General features: G+C 47.3%; 1 protein-coding gene across 1 annotated transcript in view; it reads left to right on the top strand.

Annotated features, from left to right (window-relative positions):
• The first annotated feature begins 4,277 nt into the window (after nucleotides 1–4,277).
• The window catches only part of ELK4 (ETS transcription factor ELK4), a 40,552-nt gene continuing 22,019 nt past the window's right edge, over nucleotides 4,278–22,810 (top strand). The window contains exon 1 of the mRNA XM_044288427.1: nucleotides 4,278–4,394. The gene's annotated coding sequence lies outside the window, so the exon portion shown is untranslated. The remainder of the gene's footprint in view (nucleotides 4,395–22,810) is intronic.

Raw genomic sequence — 22,810 nt, 5'->3', positions numbered from 1 at the left:
TCTCTACAGTAAGGCTGGGAGAACTGGATCCTTCCTCAAATTTCAGGAAGAGATCATCGCGAACCTCCTGTATCCAGGAGGTTCCGTGGCCCCATCCACCAGTGTAGTTAGCCGTCTACACAAGCGACATTTCCCCAGTGTCGTTGCTGGTACCTCAAACCGACCGCCACCCCGAAAAAAATGTTGTGTCTGTAGCAGGAGTGGAATAAGGCGTGACACCCACTATTTCTGTCCTGACTGTCCTGACCACCCTGCCCTATGCTTAGGGGAGTGTTTCCGGAAGTACCACACACAGGTACACCTAGCATAGGGATCATCTCACCAGGACAGGCACACAGGGCTATTAGGGCCCATTCACTCACTGCTGCTGCAAACGTCTCCTTTCACATGGGACAAAGTGCATAACGCACTTCGCCACATCTTTGGGCGATTTGCGCTTTGCACATTGACCCATGGGGAAGGAGAGGTTTGTTCTATAAAGGTAAAAAAAACACCAGTAAGCAAAAAGGTTAATGTTTAGTTCAAAAAGTTAAAGTTTATATGTTCTGTTGCAAAGTTAATAAAATTATTGCGTTGCGGCCTGTTTTTTTTTTGGTTTTTTTTACCTTACTAGGTGGACCAACCGATCGACTAGCTGCAGCACCGATGTGCATTGTGACAGAAGCATTGCGCTGCTGTCAGATTACACGCAAGTCGGTGTATGCGGCGCTGCAAGACGAGATTTCTTCTCTGCAGTAACAGATACGTTTGCCGATGCATACGAGCTGAGGAGGAGGCGGCGTTCCTATGCTTTGGCAAACACTTTGTATGTAAAAAAAAATATATAAAAAATCCCGGTAATGATTTATTCATCCACATCGATTGATGTGAATGGAGAAATCTGGTTTGCCAGGGCATACGAGCTAAGTGGGTATGGATGTTGGGCGAAGCTCCTATGTCCTGGCAGACGCCTTCCCCCCCCCCTTTTTTTTTTGGCAGAGATTTTTTCATCCACATTGATCGATGCGAATGAAGAAATCTGTGCCGTTCATTTTTTTCTTTCAGCCCAGAGGCTGAACGGAAAAAAAAATCTCATTACCTGTATGCTCAATATAAGGAGAATAGCAGAAACTCCTAATGCTGGCCATACATGTAATGATTGCGGAGACCCTCAAATGCCAGGGCAGTACAAACACCCCACAACTGACCCCATTTTGGAAAGAAGACACCCCAAGGTATTTGCTGAGGGGCATATTGAGTCCATGAAAGATTTAAATTTTTGTCCTAAGTTAGCGGAAAGTGAGACTTTGTGAGAAAAAACTAAAAAAAAATCAATTTCCGCTAACTTATGCGAAATTTTTTTTTTGGGATTAATAACAAAAAAAGTAAAAATGCCAGCAGCAATGAAATACCACCAAATGAAAGCTCTATTAGTGAGAAGAAAAGGAGGTAAAATTCATTTGGGTGGTAAGTTGCATGACCGAGCGATAAACGGTGAAAGTAGTGTAGTGCCGAAGTGTAAAAAGTGGCCTGGTCATGAAGGGGGTTTCAGCTAGCGGGGTTGAAGTGGTTAATATTGTTTATCTCTTTACTTAAAATAAAATATATATATATAAAAAATTAAAAAAAGGGATTGCCTTGCTAACATAGTGGAGAGGACTCCTGTGCACAGCAGTCTTAACAATGTATTTCAGCGCAGCTTCAAAAGCTGACATCAGGGAAATGGGGGGCAGTAAAAACATAAAAAATAGGGATCTGGACTTCGTATCTGCAGTACTACTCATGTATTACTGCCAGATTATATATATATATATATATATATATATATATATATATTTATATGTGCAGAAAAAAGGGTTTCAAGGAATCCAGCTCCACTTTGATAAAGGAATATTATTTAACTTATGGATGAGATTTTACCGCAAGCAGAATAAATAAATTCCTTTTTTCTGCATATTGCTGCCCGGTACCTGACTCGGGTAATCCGTGCTCACAGCTAAAGGAGGGGCAGGTGAGAGCTGCTGAACTTTCCTTTTCTTTATATATATATATATATATATATATATATGCACACACACTAGGGGAATATCAAAAAGTCCTGAAAAATTCAATGCGATTGAGCTGAGACTGACAAAACTGCTAGTGGTGCTTGGTTAATGATCACACAAGGGTTTGGTGTCACGACTATGTGTTTGGTCGTGACTCTTTGTGTCGCATGCAGTTGTCAGCGGTCTGCTTGTTGCCTACCGCAGGTGAGGGCAGTTAGTATGTTGTCTCACGTGTGGTTGCCGCTGGCAACATGATGTTGTTGGCAGTGTAGCAGCCTGAGCAGGTTGCCAGGCGGTTCGTTGTCAAGGCATGTGTTTGCATCTGGCAACGTGTGTTTGTATGTGTTCACTTGCTATGTTTGGTTTGCACGGGATGTAGTTGAGTGTGTATTCCCCTTTAAGTGACACTTACCTTGTCTGGTGTTGGAAGGGTTAACTCCTTTCCTAGTATGTGTGTGTGGGTGTGGCTGCTTGGGCTATTTAGCTCCTGCTGGATGCCTGTAGCTGTGGTGTACTCCAGCCATGCTCTATGCTGGAGTCATCCTCCTGGTCTTATATGCCATCTATCCAGTGAGGGCCACCCTTGTGGTCATAAAAATATATGTATGATGTTAAGAAGATGTTTTTATGCTCTTTATATTTATTGCAGCTATGGGTGTCCTGGGTACCTGTGTGAGTTGTGTGTGTGCTGTGTCCTTAATGTTTGTGTGGACATCAGTACTTGTGCACGGGTTCCAGTCAGCGTGTCTGTGGCAGGTAGGTGTGGTACTGGTTTAACTCACCTGCCATATCCATATGCTGTATATGTTTCCCCTCTCCTTGCTCTTTGGCCAGTGGAGACTCCTGTTCGTCCGTGTCTAGGAGGAACAGGTCGTCTTACCCTGCTCCTAGTCCATTGGGATTTCCTGAGGGCTAGTAGGGACCCTAGGTTCCGGAGTATGAGCCCTCCTACCATCTGGATTGGCTCATACGGTTAGGAGTCAGGGTCAGAATTAGGGACGTGCTAGGTGACCTGCTCCCTGATCCTGTCATCCTGGCCTAGCAGCTACCCTTATCCTATTGACATCGCACGGTTGAGGGTTTCCCCCACTCTCATCCGTGACATTTGGGTTCTGCAGCAGGGTATATGTTGAGGCAGGGTCACATTAACACTGGGTGGCATCTCCCCTTGATGCGATGCAGGCTGCCACTCTGGCCTGGTAACGGTCCTACAGATTCTGGATATCCTCCCTGGGTCTGTCATTCCAAGCTTTTCAATGTGGACCTTATAGTTCAGCCAAGGTGGCTGTTGGCTGATGTACATGGAGGATCCGTCACCCCATCTAGGTTCAGACATTCTTAATGGGAAAAAGATCTTGTGATCGAGCTGGCTGGATACCCTGAAGGGCACATTGTGTAGCAGCGGACAGTGTGTGGACGGATGTTATCTTGTTGGAACACCACATCTGAGTAAAAAAAGTAAGGCTACTTTCACATTAGCGTTTTTGTTGTCATGAACACCAATGAAAGTCAATGGGGACGGATCCGTTTTCTATTGTGTCAGAGATTGTGTCTGTCCCCATCAGCTTACATTGTGTGCCAGGATGGATCCATCTTGCTTCGCACCACAATGCGGACAGAAAAACGCTGCTTGCAGCGTTATTCTGTCTGCGATGGGAGCGCAACCAAACGGAACGCATTCTGGAGCATTCTGTTTTGTCCCCATTAACAATGAATGGGGACAAAACTGAAGCGTTTTCTTCCGCTATTGAGATCCTATGATGGATCTCAATAGCGAAATTGAAAACGCTAATGTTAGGACTGGTTCTACAATGTCCTGGACATACTGAAGGCGGGTCAATATTCCCTCCACAAATACCTGAAGGGAACGGCTATGGTAGCTAATAGCGCCCCACACTATGCATGATGGCAGTCGGCGGCAGAAGAACCTGCTTTCATCACCTAACAGGGCTGCTTGCCTGTGTGGGGGGCAGTTACTTTCTACTGTGAAAGGGGCATTCTGTGGGTGCACTTAGGGGCATCATTAATGTCTGGGGAGCACTAGAGGGACAGTCCTATGATTACTGGGTGTGGGGCACTGGGAGAGATTGGGCCTGTATAGATGCTGCTGCACGTGATTCCACTGACACAAGTGAGAGCACTACAGCCGTCCTGTCCCCACAGCTATAGTATAGTACCCGACCTTCCCGCACTGAGCTGCTGCCCTTCCTCTGCCCCGCCCACTCCCCTACCTTCATCTTTGTCCCGCCCCGGAAGTGACGTAACGGCGGATGGTGGCCCGTTCAGTAGTGGTGGGCCGAAGCTGAGCTCGAAAGTGACAGGAGGAGGGGACATGGGGCGCGCCGGACCGTGGTGACCGGACAGCGGGTATGACTGGTACAAGGGAGGCTAGAAGCGGACCGCGCCCTGTGATGTCCGGGTGTCGCTGTGACGTCACGTGTGCACGGCGGGGCAGTGCATGTGTCCGGAGTGTACAGTGCAGAGGGTGCACTTACCTGACTGCTAGTACACAGTTCAGTCTGTGGCACCTGTTGGTCGCGTGACTGTGTACTGTGTGGGTACTTGGCATCCTGGTGATGATCACACACATGGGGCATGTAAACAACATCGGGTACCGGATAGTACACAGTTATGCGTCTTTGTCATGTCCATTGCGCTTGCCTTCTTTTAGTGAAAGATCTCTGCTTGTTGTCAGTGAATGGAAACATCTGATGGTGGGATTATACACAGTTTACAGACTGAATGGCACCCAGCAGATTTCTAGGTATGTGGTGCAGGTCAGAAGCCGCCCTGCATTTCACAATCTGTCTGTGCTGTACTTGTATATCAGTAATCCTGCGCCATTAGATTGGAGAAAATTGGAGAACTCTTCACAGGGGTTTTCTGGGGATTCATTTTGGCTGTTATTCCACCTGGAAGTCTATAAGGTAAGTTATTCCCCCTGTTAGGAAGACATGTCCCTACTTGAGTCGCCATGGCTGGTAATGGAACTGGAAAAAAAACCTAAAAGTGCCCCCATGTTGTAGGTGGGTTCAAACTGACAGAACATGGGCCAAAACAAGTAGGCGGGGACAACTGGAGTAGGCGGGGCCTGCAATACTGTAGCGCAGTAAAAAATACCGCCCCAGCGGAACCAAATACCACAGGACAGCACAAAACACTGCCACCCTCATCACAGTATTCAACTGTATCATCATCAGGAGGACAGTAAGTTCAGGAGGCACCTGCGGACGTTGAGCATCAGATCTTTAGGTACCTCAAGGGGGCTTGAGCGGCCCCTGGGCATCAGTCAGGGTCTATGGCCAATAGTAGCTGGTCCATTATGTGTACAGTGCACTCAAAGTCTTCACAGCCTTTCACTTTCTGACTTTTTGTGTCCTAAAACACCTTTGGCAGAGATTACAGCCTCCAGTCTTTTGGGGTAAGATGCCACAAGGTCTGCACACCTGGATTTGGGGGGCTTTCTCCTCTGCAGATCCTCTACAGCTTTGTCAGGATGGATTGGGGCCATCAGTGGAAAGCCATTTTTATGTCCCTCCAGAGATGTTCAAGATGGGAACAAGTCAGGGCTCTGGCTGGACATTCACAGTGTTGTCTTAGGCCTCTTTCACACTTGCGTTGTCCGGATCTGTCGTGTACTCCACTTGCCGGAATTAAACGCCGGATCCGGAAAAACGCAAGTGAACTGAAAGCATTTGAAGACGGATCCGTCTTCAAAATGCTTTCAGTGTTACTATGGCATCCAGGACGCTATTAAAGTCCTGGTTGCCATAGTAGTAGTGGGGAGCAGTATACTTACAGTCCGTGCGGCTCCCGGGGCGCTCCAGAATGACGTCAGAGCGCCCCATGCGCATGGATGACGTGCCATGCGATCACGTGATCCATGCGCTTGGGGAGCCCTGACGTCACTCTGGAGCACCCCGGGAGCCGCACGGACTACACTTTACTATGGCTGCCAGGACTTTAGCGTCCCGGCAGCCATGGTAACCATTCAGAAAAAGCTAAATGTCGGATCCGGCAATGCGCCGAAACGACGTTTAGCTTAAGGCCGGATCCGGATCAATGCCTTTCAATGGGCATTAAATCCGGATCCGGCCTTGCAGCAAGTCTTCAGGATTTTTGGCCAGAGCAAAAAGCGCAGCATGCTGCGGTATTTTCTCTGGCCAAAAAACTTTCCGGTCCGGAACTGAAGACACCCTGATGCATCCTGAACGGATTTCTCTCCATTCAGAATGCATAGGGGATAATCCTGATCAGGATTCTTCCGGCATAGAGCCCCGACGACGGAACTCTATGCCGGAAGATAAGAATGCAAGTGTGAAAGAGGTCTAAGTCATTGTCTTATTGGAGGGTCCCAGTCTGAGGGCCAGAGCTTCATTAAGAATATCTCTGTATTTTGCTCCATTCACTGACCAGTCTTCCTGTCCCAGCCACTGAAAAAAGACTCTCATATCTTGATGCGGCGACCACTATACTTCACTGTAGGGATGGTATAGTTTAGTACCTGGTTTCTGCAAGATATGACGCCAAAAATGTCAGTCTTGCAGATAATCTTGTTTCTCGCAGTCAGCGGGGCCTTTCGGTGCTTTTTTCCAATCTCCAGGTGGGCTTTTATGTGTCTTTTACCGGCCCCAGACGGGTGTGCTGCACTGATGGGTGATCTTCTGGAAGTTTCTCCCATCTGCACACAGGATCTTTGGAGCTCAGCCAGAGTGGTGACCATTGGGCCTGTGACTACTTAGTTTGGTGGGGTGGCCAGCTGTAGGAAGTGTCCTGGTTGTTTTTCCATCTACAAATAATCGAGGTCACTTTGCTCTTGGGAACTTTTAGTGCAGCAGAAATGTTTTTGTACCCTCCTCCAGATCCGTGCCTCCACACAACTGTCTCTGACCTCTACAGGCAGTTCTTTCCTCCTAATGGCTTGGTCTTTACGTTTTAATAAATATGCAAACATTTGTAAAACAAGAAAAAAGTTAGAGGGTCTGAACATTTTTCAAATTCACTGTAAATATATATACAGTCGGGTCCATAAATATTGGGACATGGACACAATTGTAACATTTTTGGCTCTATACACCACCACAATGGATTTGAAATGAAACAAACAAGATGTGCTTTAACTGCAGACTGTCAGCATTAATTTGAGGGTATTTACATCCAAATCAGGTGAACGGTGTAGGAATTACAACAGTTTGCATATGTGCCTCCCACTTGTTAAGAAACCAAAAGTAATGGGACAGAATAATAATCATAAATCAAACGTTCACTTTTTAATACTTGGTTGCAAATAATTTGCAGACAATTACAGCCTGAAGTCTGGAACGCATAGACATCACCAGACGCCAGGTGTGTGTTATTCCCTCTTTATCCCAATTACAATGAGCAGATAAATAAAAGGTCCAGAGTTAATTTCAAGTGTGCTATTTGGATTTGGAATCTGTTGCTGTCAACTCTCCAGATGAGATCCAAAGAGTTGTCACTATCAGTGAAGCAAGCCATCATTAGGCTGAAAAAACAAAACAAACCCATCAGAGAGATAGCAAAAACATTAGGCATGGCCAAAACAACTGTTTGGAACATTCTTAAAAAGAAGGAACGCACCGATGAGCTCAGCAACACCAAAAGACCCGGAAGACCACGGAAAACAACTGTGGTGGATGACCGAAGAATTCTTTCCCTGGTGAAGAAAACACCCTTTACAACAGTTGGCCAAATCAAGAACACTCTCCAGGAGGTAGGTGTATGTGTGTCAAAGTCAACAATCAAGAGAAGACTTCACCAGAGTGAATACAGAGGGTTCACCACAAGATGTAAACCATTGGTGAGCCTCAAAAACAGGAAGGCCAGATTAGAGTTTGCCAAACGACATCTAAAAAATCCTTTACAGTTCTGGAACAACATCCTATGGACAGATGAGACCAAGATCAACTTGTACCAGAGTGATGGGAAGAGAAGAGTATGGAGAAGGAAAAGAACTGCTCATGATCCTAAGCATACCACCTCATCAGTGAAGCATGGTGGTGGTAGTGTCATGGCGTGGGCATGTATGGCTGCCAATGTAACTGGTTCTCTTGTATTTATTGATGATGTGACTGCTGACAAAAGCAGCAGGATGAATTCTGAAGTGTTTCGGGCAATATTATCTGCTCATATTCAGCCAAATGCTTCAGAACTCATTGGACGGCACTTCACAGTGCAGATGGACAATGACCCAAAGCATACTGCAAAAACAACCAAAGAGTTTTTTAAGGGAAAGAAGTGGAATGTTATGCAATGGCCAAGTCAATCACCTGACCTGAATCCGATTGAGCATGCATTTCACTGGCTGAAGACAAAACTGAAGGGAAAATGCCCCAAGAAAAAAGCAGGAACTGAAGACACTTGCAGTAGAGGCCTGGCAGAGCATCACCAGGGATGAAACCCAGCGTCTGGTGATGTCTATGCATTCCAGACTTCAGGCTGTAATTGACTGCAAAGGATTTGCAACCAAGTATTAAAAAGTGAAATTCTGATTTATGATTATTATTCTGTCCCATTACTTTTGGTCCCTTAACAAGTGGGAGGCACATATGCAAACTGTTGTAATTCCTACACCGTTCACCTGATTTGGATGTAAAACCCTCAAATTAAAGCTGACAGTCTGCAGGTAAAGCACATCTTGTTTGTTTCATTTCAAATCCATTGTGGTGGCGTATAGAGCCAAAAATGTTAGAATTGTGTTGATGTCCCAATATTAATGGACCTCACTGTATGTGACGGGGGAGTGGAGTTAGCATATTCGGGGTGAAACCTAACTTTTCATCCCTGTTTACATAGTTAAGCCTCATTCACACGTCTGTGTTCAAATCTGTGAGTAGGGGGTCAGTGTGTGCATCCGTGAAGGATCCGTGTTGGGTCAGTTTGTCCGTTTTTTGCTGTCCGTGTTGCATCCGTGTTTCACTGACACAACAGCAGATTTTTTTTTTCCCCTCACCCATGACGGCACCCCATGCGACCAGGGACCTCCCATCCGGGACAGGAAGCCTGAGAAGATAAAAGGTTCACACCCCCACCAAGCACCAGTTCAGGTTTCCTGTCCTCCGGATAGGAAGTCCCTGGGAAGCTTCATGTTGGTTCATACCTGCAGCCGAGGGGAGGCCCAGGTTCTTATCCGGTGGGTGGCCTCCCCCAGGTGGCGATATGCTCTCCGGGGCTGCTGCCTACAGTCTGGGCTTCTTTCCCCCACATCCCGGCGCTGGCCCGAGGGAGCCGCTGTGGCCGTGTTCAGGCGGCTTCCCTCCTTGCTCCCGGGTTGCCCGTCTTCCTGTCGGCGTCGGAGGGGGGGCGTCTGCGCATGCGCGCGCCCCGACGCGGGGGGCGGGGCTTGACCCGGAAATTGGGGAAAGCGCCGGTGTGTGCCCTGGCGCGTCTTTTAAAATATAAATGGGGCAAGGGGGGGAACCCAGCCGGCTGATGTGGCACACAGTGTGGTGCTGAAGAGGCTCTTTGTTTCCGGCAAGATGTCAGAGCCTGTAGACGGACGCGCCGAACCCCTGGAACCCTCAAGGCCCGCTAGTCCGGTACCAGTCCTGAGGAGTGGGGGCTAAAAGATCTTTGGTGAGATGTATCTTTTTCTTTATTAATGGGGTGTTATCTGCTTGATTTGTGTAGGTGGCAAAGACCCCCAAAAAAGCGGCCTCTAAAACGAAGCATAAGGAGTGTGCAGGATGTAAGGCCCCCCTAGCATCCTCCTATTCTAAGCCGTTATGCACCCCATGTATTGATAAATTGGTGGCGGAGGAATCCCAGAGCCTTTCCAAGAATATGAGATCTTTAATAAGATCTGAGGTCAAAGTCTCTTTAAAATCCTTGAGTAAGAATCGCCCGCGGTCTCCGGAAAAATCTCCGGATATTAGGGATTCGGATATAGACCATTCTGACGTGGAGGAAAGAGAGGCAGGCCAGTTACTCTCTAATGACGCTACTTCGTCAGCAGAGGAAGAAACAGGGGGTTCCTATTTCTCGCCCGAAGATACCCAAAACCTCCTTAAAGCGGTCAGAGCAACCATGCAACTAGAAGAGGTGAAACAGGCTAAGTCCACAGCAGATATTGCCTTTCAGGGGTTAGGTCCCAGGAAGCAGAGGGTTTTTACCATTCACGAGAATGTTCAGGCATTAATTAAAAAGGAATGGAAAAATCCTGATAGGAAGTTTTTTATTCCAAGCTCCGTTAAAAGAAAATATCCCTTTGATGAGAAAGTAGCAGCCTGTTGGGACAAGGCCCCTACAGTTGACGCTCCGGTGGCGAAGATCGCCAAGAAGTCTGCTCTACCGTTTGATGACCTGGGTAGCCTGTCTGATCCTCTTGATAAAAAAGCAGATTTTTATTTAAAGAAGGCCTGGGAATCGTCCTCTACCTGCTTGAGACCGGCGGTTGCAGCATCATGGGCTTCTAGGTCACTGCATATCTGGCTGGAACAGTTAGAGCAGCATCTCAGTGAGAAGAAGCCAAGAGAAGAAGTTTTGGCCTCCCTTCCTACCTTTTTTAAGGCTGTCGATTTTTTAGCCGATGCTTCCACGGATATAGTTAGGTTCTCAGCCAGATCATCCGCCATGTCCAATGCGGCTAGAAGAGCTATTTGGCTGAAGTCCTGGAAAGCTGATCAGGGTTCAAAGGCTAGATTGTGCTCCATCCCCTGTGAGGGTGACAGGCTCTTTGGGTCTTCCCTTGACGATATACTTGAAAAAGCCTCAGACAAGAAGAAGGGTTTTCCAGCTCCTCAACGCCCCCCTTTTTTTCGTAGATACCAAAGTAAAAAGCAAAAGGGTAGGCAGTATGACAGAAGGGAAAGATAAATTTCCTAAGAAATCCGGAGGTTTCCTTTTTAAACCCCAAGACCAAAGACCCAAAGATAAGCAATGACGCCGAACCCCAGGTAGGGGGAAGATTATCTCTCTTTCTCCCAGCCTGGAAAACGATAACCAAGAACGGCTGGATCCTGGGAGGGATTGGAGAGGGGTTCCGGTTAGAGCTTCTGACCCGTCCCCAGGATTCGTTCATACTGACAGATTGCCCCAAGGAGCCTGGGTTCAGGGGGAATGTCTGCACCTGCAATACAGAGCCCTGCCTTTTGGGGTTTCACAAGCCCCCAGAATCTTCACAAAAGTGATTGCGGAAGTAGCCTCCTTCCTAAGGTTGTCAGGGGTTCCGTTGCTGCCATATTTAGACGACTTCCTGTTTATTCCCCAGACCAAGGAAGGCTTGATTCAAAACATCGGGGTTTCCTGCGCCCTGTTAAAGAGCCTGGGCTGGAAAATAAATTGGGAAAAGTCTTGCCTAACACCATCTCAGAATTGTGTATTTTTAGGCATCCTTTTAGACTCCCGAGTAGAAAAGACCTTCCTCCCGTCCGCCAAGATATTCTCCATCAGGGAGCATGTTTGGGATCTTTTCAGATCCTACCTCTGCTCGTTCAGGAGGGCAATGGCAGTACTGGGCCACCTGACAGCAACCTTTCCAGCGGTCCTATATGCGCAGGCTCACACAAGGAAGCTACAGTCATGCATCCTGCGCCAATGGGACGGCTGCAAGCAGTCGTTGGACCGGCTTTTCCACTTATCCGCAGAGGCGAGAGTGTCTCTTCTTTGGTGGACTGTGGCAGAGAATCTCTCAGCAGGAGTACCATGGTCCTTTCAGGATCCGATAGTAATAACAACGGACGCCAGCCCGTGGGGTTGGGGGGCTCACTTGGAGAACAAAGGTTGGCAAGGGAGGTGGGATTTGAATACCAGAAAAGCCACCTCGAACTTCAAAGAACTAAAAGCAGTAGAAATGGCCTTAAAAGCGATAGTTCCGGACATATCCTTCAGGAACATAATTCTATACTCGGACAATTTGACAACAGTGGCATACATCAACCATCAAGGCGGAACAAGAGTACCTTCTCTGGCAACACTCTGTCACCAGATCTTTCAGTTAGCGGAACAGAAACATCTATCCCTGTCGGCAGTCCACATAAAAGGGAAAGAGAACATAGTAGCCGATTTTCTGAGTCGCACTCAGCTAAAACAGGGAGACTGGTGCCTAAACCCAGAGGTCTTCTCCCAGTTAACGCAGAAATTCGGCCTCCCCACGGTCGACCTATTTGCCTCCAGGAAGAACAGGAAAGTGGAAAGGTTCTTCTCCATAAATCGTCTGGACGATCCAACAGCTTTAGACGGATTCGCACAGAACTGGTCTCAGGAGGAGGGTTACGCCTTCCCTCCTTTTTCCCTAATTCCGCAGGTCCTGAAAAAAGTCCAGAGGGAGAAAGCGACAATTACCCTAGTTGCCCCAGTGTGGCCGAAAAGGTCCTGGTACTCCTGCCTCCTAGACCTAGCAATAGCCCCCCCTTAGATTCTGCCCCCTCGGGAGGATCTATTATATCAAGGCCCGATCCTGCATCCCAATCCAGAAATTTTGCATCTGGCAGCATGGAGACTGAGAGGGAGGTTTGGTTAGGTCGAGGTCTGTCCCAATCTGTAGTATCCACCATTTTGGGAAGTAGGAAAGCTACCACAGCTAGAAAATATAATAAGATCTGGGAAGTCTTCTCCTCCTTTTTAGGGATCAATCCTGACCCCTTCTCTCCTCCAAATGTCTCTAGGGTCCTAGACTTTTTACAAGCCGGCTTGGATAAGGGGCTTAGGGCTTCCACCCTAAGAGTACATGTGGCAGCCTTAAGTTACTTCTTTGATTCCCAGCTGGCCCTGCATCCTTGGGTTAAAAGGTTTCTGTCAGCAGCCTCCAGGATCCGCCCTTCGATAAGACCCTTGTCCCCTCCTTGGGACCTAAACACGGTCTTGACGGCCCTGTCACAGAAACCTTTTAAACCCTTGTCAGACATACCCATAGATATGCTCTCCTTTAAGATGTCCTTTTTACTGGCCATTACTTCAGCTAGGAGGATTTCAGAGATTCAAGCCTTCTCTGCTTTTCCTCCTTATACCCAGGTCTTGGACGACAAAGTTATTATTAGGCCTCTCCCGTCCTTCCAGCCAAAGGTGGTTTCGGACTTCCATAGAAGTCAGGATGTTGTCCTTCCATCCTTTTGCCCTAATAATTTAGAAAGGGAGTATCATTGCCTGGACGTCAAAAGATGCTTGCTTGCTTATTTGGAGTCTACCTCGGCCTGGAGGTTGGAAGAAAACCTCCTTATTCAGTTTTGGGGTAGGAATAAGGGGCGGAAAGTGTCCACGGCAGTTATTGCTAGATGGGTTAAAAGGGCCATTTCCGAAGCCTATTTAGCGCATGGTCTCTCGCCCCCTTCAGGGTTTGGAGCCCACTCCACCCGAGCGGTGGCTACGTCCTGGGCCGAGAAGGCGGATGCCTCTCTGGCTCAAATTTGTAGAGCAGCTACTTGGAGCTCTCAACATACCTTTTTAAAGCATTACAGGCTCCAACTTCACGCGAATTCCGTCTTTGGTAGGAAGGTGCTTCAGGCGGTTGTCCCCCCCTAGTTACTCATTTATAGTCTATCTCGCATGGGGTGCCGTCATGGGTGAGGGGAAAACAACATTGCTTACCGGTAATTGTTTTTCTCGATACCCATGACGGCACCCCTAAAATTTTTCCCTTCCCCCCCCCCAAAAAACTAAAAAAAACTTTATAGGCTTTTTAGTTACCCTTTATTAGGTTATATGCGGAGTAGCCCGCTACTTCTTTATAGGTTTCTGAGAGTATCTCTCTTGAGTATTGAAGAGATATAATGTACCGTATTGGCTCTCTCTCTCTCTCTCTTTCTTACGTGTATTCACCTCCGGAGTACTGTTTATTACTATCACTGGTGCTTGGTGGGGGTGTGAACCTTTTATCTTCTCACGTTTCCTGTCCCGGATGGGAGGTCCCTGGTCGCATGGGGTGCCGTCATGGGTATCGAGAAAAACAATTACCGGTAAGCAATGTTGTTTTTTTAGAGAATCTCTTCTTGATGATCCGTGAGTCATGGATGCAACAAGTATGGCATCCGTGGTTTTCACGGACCCATAGACTATAATGGGCGTGATGGATCCATAAACAGTGTAAGGTTCAGGGGTCTCTTGGACCTTAGCGTGGTATAGTAGCACCTCTCTGACTGTGTTATTCTTTTATAAAACATACATTTTATTTATTTCACTTTTAAATTCTCTTCGACTCTAACTGAAAGAGATTAAAATTCCTCAGACTTGGAGAGGTTGGGATTAGGGCTGAAACGATTATTCGAATAACTTGATTAAATCGAGTCAAAAAATTCATCGATGCAGTTTCCCTGCATCGAGGAATCGTTTACATCACGTGATCACGGAGCGGGAGTGAAATTAAGCGTCTCACTCACCGCTTCCGTGTCCTCCGGAGGCCAGAGAGGCAGGACTGAGCCGGCCGGCACAGCGGAGGGAGGAGGAGGGAGTCTCTCCCTCCCCACTGTGCGCGGCTGCCGCTGAAGACCAATGAGGACAGAGTAGGAGGAGGAGGGGGGGAGGGACTGTGGCCACTGCGCCACCAATGAATGTGCCGGCCATATCCCACAGGGTCCCCCCCCCCCATCATTGGTGGCAGTGTCAGTTCCGATCGGAGCCCCAGCAGTGTAATGCTGGGGCTCCGATCGGTTACCATGGCAGCCAGGACGCTACTGAAGTCCTGGCTGCCATGGTATGTTAGTGAGCAGAGAGCAGCGCATTATACTCACGTGCGCTGTGGCCGCCGGTCGCTCCTTCTTCTGTCTTACAGCATTAGCAATGCGCCGCACAGACCTATGAGAAGGAGCGACCGCCGGCCACAGCGCACGTGAGTATAATGCGCTGCTCTCTGCTCACTAACATACCATGGCAGCCAGGACTTCAGTAGCGTGACTCCTGGCTGCCATGGTAACCCATCGGAGCCCCAGCATTACACTGCTGGGGCTCCGATCGGAACTGACACTGCCACCAATGATGGGGGGGAGGAGTGGGACCCTGTGGCCACTGCCACCAATGATTAATACTGGGGAGGGAGGGAGGGGGGGTTGCGTTACCAGAGGGGGCAGGCAGATCAGAGGCTGGGGGGAGGGTGGGAGGCAGATCAGAGGCTGGGGGGAGGGGGGGAGGCAGATCAGAGGCTGGGGGCAGGGGGGGAGGCAGATCAGAGGCTGGGGGGAGGGGGGAGGCAGATCAGAGGCTGGGGGCAAGCAGATCAGAGGCTGGGGGGAGGCAGATGGAGAGCGAGAGTGGTTAATGGAGGCTGCAAGCACCACCTTGGCATGTATAAAGTTATTGGTTTAGAGAGGGGTTAATGAAGGCACCTCCAAGGTGCTTTCATTAACCTCTTCAAACCAATAACTTTATACATGCCTAATGCCAAGGTGCTTCCATTAACCCCTTCAAACCCAATGGGCATGTATAAAGTTATTGGTTTGAAGGGGTTAATGGAAGCACCTTGGCATTAGGCATGTATAAAGTTATTAACCCCTTCAAACTAATAACTTTATACATACCTAATTACGTACGTTATTTTAAGTAGCTTTTTCTTATTAGATTACTCGATGAATCGAGAAATATAATCGATAGAATACTCGATTACAAAAATATTCGTTTACTGCAGCCCTAGTTGGGATATATATTTTTCATTTTCATTGTATCGCCTTTCCGGATGCACTTTATTCTGCTGGGGTGCCTGATATTTTCTCAGGTCAATCACTCTTTCCCCTATCGAATATTCCACTCTATACACCAGCTATACAGGTCCTTCTAAAAAAATTAGCATATTGTGATAAAGTTCACTATTTTCTGTAATGTACTGATAAACATTAGACTTTCATATATTTTAGATTCATTACACACCAACTGAAGTAGTTCAAGCCTTTTATTGTTTTAATATTGATGATTTTGGCATACAGCTCATGAAAACCCAAAATTCCTATCTAAAAAAATTAGCATATCATGAAAAGGTTTTCTAAACGAGCTATTAACCTAATCATCTGAATCAACTAATTAACTCTAAACACCTGCAAAAGATTCCTGAGGCTTTTAAAAACTCCCAGCCTGGTTCATTACTCAAAACCGCAATCATGGGTAAGACTGCCGACCTGACTGCTGTCCAGAAGGCCATCATTGACACCCTCAAGCAAGAGGGTAAGACACAGAAAGAAATTTCTGAACGAATAGGCTGTTCCCAGAGTGCTGTATCAAGGCACCTCAGTGGGAAGCCTGTGGGAAGGAAAAAGTGTGGCAGAAAACGCTGCACAACGAGAAGAGGTGACCGGACCCTGAGGAAGATTGTGGAGAAGGACCGATTCCAGACCTTGGGGGACCTGCGGAAGCAGTGGACTGAGTCTGGAGTAGAAACATCCAGAGCCACCGTGTACAGGCGTGTACAGGAAATGGGCTACAGGTGCCGCATTCCCCAGGTCAAGCCACTTTTGAACCAGAAACAGCGGCAGAAGCGCCTGACCTGGGCTACAGAGAAGCAGCACTGGACTGTTGCATGTCATTCGGAAATCAAGGTGCCAGAGTCTGGAGGAAGACTGGGGAGAGGGAAATGCCAAAATGCCTAAAGTCCAGTGTCAAGTACCCACAGTCAGTGATGGTCTGGGGTGCCATGTCAGCTGCTGGTGTTGGTCCACTGTGTTTTATCAAGGGCAGGGTCAATGCAGCTAGCTATCAGGAGATTTTGGAGCACTTCATGCTTCCATCTGCTGAAAAGCTTTATGGAGATGAAGATTTCATTTTTCAGCACGACCTGGCACCTGCTCACAGTGCCAAAACCACTGGTAAATGGTTTACTGACCATGGTATTACTGTGCTCAATTGGCCTGCCAACTCTCCTGACCCGAACCCCATAGAGAATCTGTGGGATATTGGGAAGAGAAAGTTGAGAGACGCAAGACCCAACACTCTGGATGAGCTTAAGGCCGCTATCGAAGCATCCTGGGCCTCCATAACACCTCAGCAGTGCCACAGGCTGATTGCCTCCATGCCACGCCGCATTGAAGCATCCTGGGCCTCCATAACACCTCAGCGGTGCCACAGGCTGATTGCCTCCATGCCACGCCGCATTGAAGCATCCTGGGCCTCCATAACACCTCAGCGGTGCCACAGGCTGATTGCCTCCATGCCACGCCGCATTGAAGCAGTGATTTCTGCAAAAGGATTCCCGACCAAGTATTGAGTGCATAACTGAACATAATTATTTGAAGGTTGACTTTTTTTGTATTAAACACCTTTTATTGGTCGGATGAAATATGCAAATTTTTTGAGATAGGAATTTGGGTTTTCATGAGCTGTATGCCAAAATCCTCAATATTAAAACAATAAAAGGCTTGAACTACTTCAGTTGGTGTGTAATGAATCTAAAATATATGAAAGTCTAATGTTTATCAGTACATTACAGAAAATAATGAACTTTATCATAATATGCTAATTTTTTTAGAAGGACCTGTATATTTAGCTGTGTATTTTTCCCTTCTCTGGGGTCCCTGCCTCTCCAGGTCTGAACTAAAACGCTAGGCCTGCATCCCTACATGTTTGGCCGTGCGACCGGTGTCTTCAGGGGATGTCATGCAGGCTGTGGCATGGGGGGGGGGGGGGGGGGGGTCGGGGTCCCTGGGCTATCATAACATAGCCCAGTTAGAGTCCCAAAGAATTTTAAAGTGAAATAAATAAAATGTATGTTTTATAAAAGAATAACACAGTCAGAGAGGTGCTACTAAGCCACGCTAAGGTCCAAGAGACCCCTGAACCTTACATTATATAATATATATAGCGTGAACACCTCCTGTAGGACCTATAAGTTTGTCGGTTGTAGGATCCATGAACACGGACAAAATAGAGCATGCATCCGTGCTAAAAACGAATGGGGACGTGTGCTGTCCGTGGAGAATACGTACAACACACGTCCGTGAAACACTGACGTGTGAATGAGTCTTTACATCCTTCCAAAAGCCATAACTTTTTTTTACTATTCCAGTTACAAAGCTGTATGAGAGCTTGCTTTTTGCAGTATAACAGGAATTTTGTAATTACACCATTTTATTTACTACATGTGGAAAAATCTTTGTGGGGTGAAGTTGAAAAATATACGCATTTCCAGATTTTTTTTATTTTGAGAGGGGTGGTGTTATGCATTCACTCTGCGTTATATATTTCATGACATCCTTATTTTGAGGGTCAGTACAAATATGGTGATTTTTTTTTGCATTCTCATATTCTGACACTTTTTTTTCTGACATTTTTTTAAATAAATATTTGTGTACGGAGCTGCATGAGGGCTTGTTTTTTGAGGGCATAAAAAAAGTTTTTAATGTTAGTATTTTGGGGTTTGTTTAGTGTTTTAATAACTTTTTATTACATTTTTTAATGGGTGAGGCTACCTTCTTGACTTTTTTTGCATTATGGCATTTACTTTGTAGTGGAAATATTTTAATAGTTTTGACATTATTGGACTCTTTTTTTTGTTTTTATATATAAAATTGTGAAAGGGAGGTATTAGAAAGTGCTACTCTTAATTATTTTTTTTTTATTAAACAGTTTTTTATTTCTCTTTATTAAACAGTTTTTTTTTCCCTTTTCTTTTTTTAGTCACCCTTGGGAACTTGAACATGCGATTGTTTGACCACTTATAGCAGTGATGGCTAACCTCCGTCACTCCAGCTGTGGTAAAACTACAACTCCCAAGATGCACCCCTTGCTTGACTGTTCTCAGAACTCCATGGAAATGAATGGAGCATGCTGGGAGTCGTAGTTTCACCACAGCTGGAGTGACGGAGGTTAGCCATCACTGACTTATAGCATAGACTGCAATAGATTACTGTTACCATTGTAGTCCACAGGGGTTCTCCATACTCCATGTAAAAGGGCTTATTCCTCAAAAAATATTCAATGTATTTCAAAACAGCACCTGGATCTGAATATTTTTGTAACTGCATGTAATAAAAAATTTGGTATAGCCACTGAGTTATTACCGTATTTTTCGCCCTATAAGACGCACCGGCCCATAAGACGCACCTAGGTTTTTGGGGAGGAAAATAAGAAAAAAAAATATTTTTAACCAAAAGGTGTGCTTTTGGTGGGTTTGGAACTAATGGTGGTCTGTGGGTGGCACTATTACTGGGGATCTGTGAAGGACACTGTTATGGGGGATCTGTGGATGACGGACACTGTTATGGGGGGATCTGTGGATGACGGACACTGTTATGGGGGGGATCTGTGGAAGACGGACACTGTTATGGGGGGATCTGTGGATGACGGACACTGTTACGGGGGGGGATCTGTGGATGACGGACACTGTTACGGGGGGATCTGTGGATGACAGACACTGTTACAGGGGGGATCTATGGATGGCACTGTTACAGGGGGGATCTGTGGATGGCACTGTTACAGGGGGGATCTGTGGATGGCACTGTTACAGGGGGATCTGTGGATGGCACTGTTACAGTGGGGATCTGTGGCTGGCACTGTTATATATGTGCCATCCACAGACCCCCCACCCCATAACAGTGCCATCCACAGCCCCCCAGCCCATAACAGTGGCATCCACAGACCCCCCCCCCCCCCTTAACTGTGCCATCCACGGATCAGCCCCCCTCCCGCCGCCACTGACGTCACTTGCCTGCGCTGCCTGCTTCATTCATAAAGTAGGTGGCGCAGGCACGTGACATCAGGGAGTTACGCTGCCGCCCGCCCGGCCTGCCGGCATTATACCGAACCTATTAGGAATAGGATGTAAGGTACTATTAGGAATTTAGGAGTGAGGGGGCATATCTAATACATTTTAATTGAATAAGACATTTAATATTAGTATACCGGAGCGGCGGGGCTATAGTACACTGACTGCACCGCCCCACCGCTATTCCCGGCCCCCAGCTCCTCCTCCCAGTCCCTCCCCCGGCCCCCGCTCGCTCTACATCGCATCCAGCGATGTTAAATTGTCAGCATTCACCCCATAAGACGCAGGGGCATTTCCCCCCCCCCCCCCCATTTTTTTTGGGGGGGAAAGTGCGTCTTATGGGGCGAAAAATACGGTAAATTAAATCTATCTGTATAGCGCCACCTGCTGTTTGCTCTTTTTTATAATTTCTCTGTCCTGCTTACTGATATGGAAGCACATGTTCAGTTCAATCCTTCAACTGCCACCAGGTGCAGTAGAAAGGACACGCCCCCTAAGCTGCCAGCTTGAAATAAATCTAGCAGAGCAATTGAATGAAGATATCTCTGGAGCCTTGTGAGGTGCAGGACAATCAGAGGTTAGAGGAAGCCATAAGGGGAGGCATGTTAGGGGTTAAATGACTGGGATCAATGTTCTCTCCAGTCCCCGTCAGCTGTATGCCTGGTATGGAATGGGCTCTGCTCGTGTGCCTGCACCTGGGTTCATCCACCTGGCGACACAGTTACGAGTGTCTAGGAAGCGTCCCTTTGTGTTAAGTGCTCTTGGCCTTTTGCACTGAAGACTTGATAAACCCCTCTGCTCTGAGTGATGGCCCTGGAAGTGTCCTGATTGCACACCGGACCTGCAGAGGGCACTGAACGTGATGGGACCACCTCTTTTGCAGTTGAGATTGCTGTGCTGGGATGGATTAAAGGTTGAATTTCATGTTCCTTACTTCTAGACTTTTTTGAAAAGGACCGATTATTTAAATCACATTTGTATTTTTAAAGTTTTTAAAGAATTTGTGGTGAATATTTGATTTCCCATGACAATATCTATATTTAAAGGGACTCTGTCACCACTTTCTAACCCCCACTTTTAAAACTATTGTTCTGTCCATGGAGCCCTTGTGATTACAATGGTGTTGTTATATGCGAAATCTGCTGGCTCGTTTTGATAAAAAACACTTTTATCTAACATGTCAATCATGTGGATAAGGTGCCCAGGGCGTTTCTCCTGGTCTGAACATGCCGCCCGCCGCCGCCGTTGGTGCCCAGCTCCTCCTCTGATCCTTTCAGCGCCGCCTGAATGTGAAGAAATACGCCTCCGGCTCTCCCTCAGTCCCCCCTCCTTTTCTAAAATCTTGCGTGTGCGCACAGGCCTGTGCCTGATGCGCCCGTGCGGACTTTTCGATTTAGCCTCATTGAGCGAAGTGCGCATGCGCACTTCGCTCAACCTCCCGATAACGCGAACACTGCCGCACGCGCGGGATCTTAGAAGAGAAGGAGGGGGGACTGAGGGAGAGCCGGAGGCGTATTTCTTCACATTCAGGCGGCGCTAATTCAAGGCAGAGGAGGACCTGGGCACCAACGGCGGCGGCGGCGGGCAGCATGTTCAGACCAGGAGAAACGCCCTGGGCACCTTATCCACATGATTGACAGGTTAGATAAAAGTGTTTTTTATCAAAACGAGCCAGCAGATTTCGCATATAACAACACCATTGTATTCACAAGGGCTCCATGGACAGGACAATAGTTTTAAAAGTGGGGGTTAGAAAGTGGTGACAGAGTCCCTTTAAACAAAATCCTGCAGTTTTTGCACTGGCCACTAAGCCTAACTATAAGCGCCACCTCTTGGTCTGTACAGAGTTACTGCAGTTACCTGCTTATCTGTCATTTTAATCCTGCCTGTAATGATATCACCTCTGTGTATAGATAAGACAGGATCCACCATTCGCAATAGGTGGTTGTCAAAGCGTATCTATTACTTGTACAGTGACCTCTGCACAGGTCACAGAGCATGCCTAGAAGACTCTCCCAACAAAGTCAGTAGGGTCCCCTCCCGACCATTGTGTCTATGGCCCATGGGGTTGCCGTAAATAATTTATTTTAATGCTGTGTAAATGCTGTTAAGAACTGCTTAGACAATATGTCCGCCCCATAATCTTGTTCTGGAAATTTAATAAATATTAGATAAATAGAATTAAAAATAATCAGATAAAATGGATGTGTGTTTTAACTGGCAGACAACATTTTGGTGATACATCTCTTATATATATATAAAAATGAGTTTCTGTCTGTCTGTTCTTTATGTGCGACCAAACGACTGGACCGATCTTCACCAAATTTGGCACACAGGTACATCAGGACACTGTGGAGGTCACTGTTAAGGGAGCAGGGTACTGTGAGGTCACTGTTAAGGGAGCAGGGTACTGTGAGGTCACTGTTAAGGGAGCAGGGTACTGTGAGGTCACTGTTAAGGGAGCAGGGTACTGTGAGGTCACTGTTAAGGGAGCAGGGTACTGTGAGGTCACTGTTAAGGGAGCAGGGTACTGTGAGGTCACTGTTAAGGGAGCAGGGTACTGTGGCGGTCACTGTTAAGGGAGCAGGGTACTGTGAGGTCACTGTTAAGGGAGCAGGGTACTGTGAGGTCACTGTTAAGGGAGCAGGGTACTGTGAGGTCACTGCTAAGGGAGCAGGGTACTGTGAGGTCACTGTTAAGGGAGCAGGGTACTGTGGCGGTCACTGTTAAGGGAGCAGGGTACTGTGAGGTCACTGTTAAGGGAGCAGGGTACTGTGAGGTCACTGTTAAGGGAGCAGGCTACTGTGAGGTCACTGTTAAGGGAGCAGGCTACTGTGAGGTCACTGTTAAGGGAGCAGGGTACTGTGAGGTCACTGTTAAGGGAGCAGGGTACTGTGAGGTCACTGTTAAGGGAGCAGGGTACTGTGAGGTCACTGTTAAGGGAGCAGGGTACTGTGAGGTCACTGTTAAGGGAGCAGGGTACTGTGAGGTCACTGTTAAGGGAGCAGGGTACTGTGAGGTCACTGTTAAGGGAGCAGGGTACTGTGAGGTCACTGTTAAGGGAGCAGGGTACTGTGAGGTCACTGTTAAGGGAGCAGGGTACTGTGAGGTCACTGTTAAGGGAGCAGGGTACTGTGAGGTCACTGTT

The sequence above is a fragment of the Bufo gargarizans genome, chromosome 3 (genome assembly GCF_014858855.1).
Source record: "Bufo gargarizans isolate SCDJY-AF-19 chromosome 3, ASM1485885v1, whole genome shotgun sequence".
Classification (NCBI taxonomy): domain Eukaryota; kingdom Metazoa; phylum Chordata; class Amphibia; order Anura; family Bufonidae; genus Bufo; species Bufo gargarizans.
This window is presented reverse-complemented; position numbering and strand designations above follow the sequence as displayed.